The sequence below is a fragment of the Cicer arietinum genome, chromosome 1, assembly GCF_000331145.2.
Source record: "Cicer arietinum cultivar CDC Frontier isolate Library 1 chromosome 1, Cicar.CDCFrontier_v2.0, whole genome shotgun sequence".
Lineage (NCBI taxonomy): Eukaryota > Viridiplantae > Streptophyta > Magnoliopsida > Fabales > Fabaceae > Cicer > Cicer arietinum.
The window spans coordinates 11,323,473-11,328,896 of NC_021160.2; positions in this window are offsets into that span (position 1 = coordinate 11,323,473).

The following is a 5,424-nucleotide window of genomic DNA, read 5'->3' on the forward strand; positions in this document are numbered from 1 at the left end:
GGAAAGAGAAAATCCTTTAAAACACCATTCAAAATATCTAGACGTTAGTAATGTCACGCCTTAATTTTATTATCCGATTAATTATGTTTATTTTCATATATTTCTATATTTTTAATGATATTTATTAAGAATTATGTTTTCATTCATTAATTTCACCTGCTGCATATTTATTTATCCCTGTAAATCTAGTATTATAAGTTTTAAACTTATAATTATAAAATGTTTTCTCAAGCTAATTCTTTTATTGAAGAATATAATTATCACTTATAATATCTTAAATGTTTTTTTGAGAGAGGGGCAACAGCGACAACCTAGGACTTATCGTGATAGACCTAATATAAAATCTTAGTTTAAATAATATTAATTATTTTTAAGTAAAAAATTAAAATACAAAGACATCACATTGTAGAATTGACATCTCAACTATATTGATACTTCAAAAATAATACCTATTATTTGCAATGTCCTAATAATTTTATTGAATAAAAAATAAAAAGTTTGGAGACACTAAACCAAAATCCAAAAAAACCAGTGTAGAAAACACTATCTTATTAAAAATCTTACTTAGAAAATTCAAACAGATAAAGTCTAGCGAAGAAAAAAAGAATGCATTGTGATAAAACAAACACTATACGATAAAAATCATTCCAAATACAACACAGCGACAAATTCCACTGGTAATTCATTATATACATATTTTACATTGTTTTTAGTCTTATTTATCTTTAATCATTAATTAATTTAAGAAGTTATTTAATATAGTTTATTGATTTTAATTCTTAAATTTAATGACGTGTTTAAGTTCTTATTTCCTTAATTAAGTAGAGAATTTTTGTAGTTTTGTATTGTTTCGTTGTTTTAGTGCAGTGCTGAATTTTGGTGAGAAATCAACATTAATCATGTGGAGTATTTCAACTATATATGGAGTTGTAGGTATCCAAATGGAGTCAAAACTAAGTTAAACGGAAAGCTCAAATGAGGTATCCAAATGGAGTGAGAACCATATTCGCAATCAAAAGATGTGAAAATGCAATAGAAATCAGACCTCAAATGTTATGCAATGGAGCACAAATGTTTGTGTATTGGTGCATTTCTATAATATTTTGACAATCTCATGGTTGAATGATCTGATTTGTTAGTAGTATTTCACAAAGTAAGTGTGGTAATCAGCATGACACAATTTCAATCATGCTTTTAACCCATTTTGGAGGATAGATTTTGCTTTAAATTTGATCTATGTAATCTATATTTTTTTCTCACTATTATTTTTTAAATTTCCAGGCTAGTGAGCTTCCTTCATTCTATATTTTTTTTGTGGCCCAAGTTTTTTTGCAGGTTGCCCTTTCGGGTTTTCAACTTAACATACTTTTTATTTTTCATTTTTTTGAGATCATAATTTTTGCCTAGGCCTTCCTTTTAAGTTTTCAATCTATTGGTCTTGTTTATTTATTTATGTACCCTAATTTTTTCTTAGGTTTACCCTTTTGAGTTCTCAACCTAACGAGTTATTTTTTAATTCTTTTTTTCAACACTAACTTTTGTCTAGGTTGCCTTTTCGAGTTATTGGCCTAGTGGGTCTTTACCGAGTTTTGTACCCTAATTTTTTCCTAGGTCACACCCTTTTGAGTTTTTATCCTAAAGGATTTTTTTTTATTTAATTTTTTGGACCATAACCTTTGCCTAGGTATCCCTTTTGATTATTTATTTTTATACCACAATTTTTTGTAAGTCTCCCTTTCGGGTTTTCGACCTAATGGGTGTTTATTTAGCTTTGTACTCTAACTTTTGCCTATGTCATTTTTTCGGATTATGGACCTAATGGGTCTTTATTCAATTTTATACTCTAAATTTGGCCTAAGTCTCCATTTACGATTTTCGACCAACCATAATTTTATTCAATTTTGTACCTTAGTATTTATTTGCCTAGGTTGCCTTTTTGTATTTTCAACCTAGCGGGTCTTTATTCAGTTTCGTACCCTGATATTTTTCTAGGTCGTTCTTTTGGATTATTAACCTAGTGGGTTATTTTATTCATAAGTAATACTTTTTTTATCACGTCGGAGTTCAAAAGAAGTGTTAAGTCTTCTCAATCTATATTTGTGTAGGTAAGAGCCTTGGTTGAAAGTATTTTTATTTTTTATAATATAGGGGTTTAGATAGTTGGGAGTACATTTGCCAAGTTAGGCCTTTTAGAGGTGCAAAATCTTCTTGAGAATTGATTATTTCTTTAGAACTTCACATAGCATACTTTCTTCTTGTAAGCTCTTTTCGATCTTATTTGGTAAGTTGTACGTGGAAAAAGTTTTCTTCAACTAAACTTAATTGGTTAAAATATATTTGTAATTCACCCCACTCGATGAGAGGATTTTTACTTGAATATCTAACATTGTCTTTATTCGTGGAGTGTATTTTACAGTTACAACATAATATTTCCTACCAATGGTAAAAGAATTTTCCATCAAGCTCTTCTTCTATGCATCATAGTAAGTAGGATAATCATGACTTTTCATTAGGTGACTTTTCTTCGTTACCACTTACTTTAAAAATTAAAGATAAAATAGCCAAAACATCTTCTAGTTGATTATTTAATTGAGAGACATGATCGAAAATTTCTTCCAAATTGTTAAAACAATTGTTTGAAAAGGACATATTAAAGGATCATTTTCGTATTTGAAATATTTTTTCCTTAATTAACTGGATGAGTATCCATATACTTTAAACATTCCCGTTTTTAATTCTAAGGTTGCTTATACTCATTTTACAATTCGTATGTTCCTCCATGGTATTGGTATAGTCAAAGCGCAAGTAAGCAATGATAAGGATAAAAAAGACCATTCTAGGAGATTAATGTGGTGTTAATTGTATGCTCCACAATATTGAGGCTTCTTCAAATAATGTGATTTATTTTTACCCTTGTCCCATTCAGTGAAATTAATAGCACAATTGAAATAATATTATGAGATTTTACTAAACTTATTTGTGAATGAACTACTTCCAAATATGCAATTAGACGCAACCGGGACCAAAGGCAACCATAACCAAAGTTAACTAGGAACAGAGACAATAAAATCAAAGGCAACCAGAAACTAGAGACAACTGGAATCATAAGGAATCTCACTAGCACCATTACCTAAATCTCGAGGATGAGTCGTGTTGTATATATTTGTAGCCATAATTGGTGGATTAGTGGCTCTAGGCAAGATATAACCCTTGAGGTAGACGAAAAGGCGAGAAACGTTGATGCGTGTAGAGCAAAATTTGGTGGATGAATAGGATGCCTTACGGTGTTATATCATCTATTAACATTTTTTCTTATTATCTCTTAAAAATGAAGGTGATATGAAATGATTTTTTTTTAATAAGATGAAAAAGAAAAAAAGCATGATGTAAAATAAAATAAAAATGATAAAATATGCGTAATTATGCAATGCAATGCAATATGGTGAATATGCGATATAGGTAGGATAATTTTTTTTTTCAAACATGGGATTTGTATGATACTTATTCTTATTTGATTGTTCTATGGTCTTTAAATTGAACCTTTACATTGCATACTATAGTTTTAAATTGATTTTTAGAGCACACAACTCAACTATAAAATATTAAATTAATAAATAAACTATTAAAATAAAAATATTTGAAATAAAAAAATCTAACTTTAAGTAAGACTTTCGGATATATTACCGATATATCTTACTTTTGAAAAAACTTAACCAAAATACTTCACTTTCTAAAACTGTTACCAAAATGCCCTACTTTTTAGGGCAAGAAGGAAAACTCTCCCTGGAGGAGTGATACATCAAAGAGACTAAATTTTTTCCCCTAACAGGAGGTCGCTGGCCGGGGATGCGACCTCCCAAAGGAGTTTTTAAAAAAAAATTTAATTCGTTTTTTGTTTTAATTAATTGTTAAAAGTTTTTTGGTTTTAATAAATATTTAAATTAATAAATAATTATATTAAATAATAAATTAATAATAATTATTATTAATTATTATTATTGTTATTATTATTAAAAATTGCTATAATTAAAATTTATTAAAATTAAATTAAAAATTATTAATTATTATTATAGTTATTATTAATCTTATTATTATTAAAAATTGTTATAATTAAAAATTATTAAAATTAAATTAAAAATAATTAAAATTATTAATTATTATTATAGTTATTATTAATCTTATTATTATTAAAAATTTAAAAATTGTTATGATTAAAAATTATTAAAATTAAATTAAAAATAATTATTATTATTTATTATTATTATTATTATTGTTATTATTATTAAAAATTGCTATAATTAAAAATTATTAAAATTAAAATAGTAAATTAAATTATAAATTTCAAAGAACATACATTAAAAAAAAAATGATACATCAAATTTGAGTGGATGTACCCGCAGCGTTTGGACAATGTTTCCTAGTATGACCAGATATCCTACATAATCCACATTTTTTGGGTACTCTTTCTGTAGTATCCATTTCTGTTTTAATGCGTTTGCTCTTTGGCCGACCTTTCTTGACTCTCCGCATTAGTGGATTGTGACACAACTTAATACCTTCATATTGTGGCCAATATCCTTTGTTTGGTATGGGTGGGAAGGCTTCCTCGTAGACTTTTAATACCGTTTCCTCCTTGTACACATCAGGTATAAGACTCCAATAATCATATTTTATGCTAGAACATGCTGCTATGACATGTGAACAAGGCATATGTTTAGCTTGATATATTCCACAATCGCACCACTTGTTAGGAAGGTTTACACTGAAGTGACCAATTGGTCGCCCTTCCCTTGGAACTACTATTTCGTGGACCATGAAAGTATGGTTGCTCCGATCAAAACTTTCAACTTTATGACTATTGGATTTACTTATTTCCAATTTCATAAATTTTATGCAAGTTTCTGTGTATACCTGACCAGAAGCTAAAATTGATGTGTGTCATTTTCCCTTGGTTGGAAACAGTGTCCCTGTTTTAAAATAAGTTGATTGGACCAAAGCAGTGATGGGAAGGTTGCGCGTGCCTTTTAATACTCTATTAATCGACTCCACAAGGTTGGTTGTCATCTGACCCCAACGACTACCTCCATCAAATGCTTGAATCCAATCTTGTCGAGGTATGTTGTCTAACCATTTCAAAGCCTCTGGGTTTACTATGCCGATTTCTCTGCGGTAGTATCGATATGTAGGATCATTGATCGAGTAACCTATATTGAAATAGTAGACAAAACATTATTACACTAATTATATAAATTAGGAATGAAATTATTAAAAATTACACTAATTGTGAAAATTAATAATGAAATTATTACCCATAGAAACAACTTTTTTCTTCAAAGCATTGTCCTTAAATTCCCTTGCAAAATTTTGTGAAATATGCCGGACGCAAAACATATGTTTTGACGGAGGATCTTGCCACCCATTATT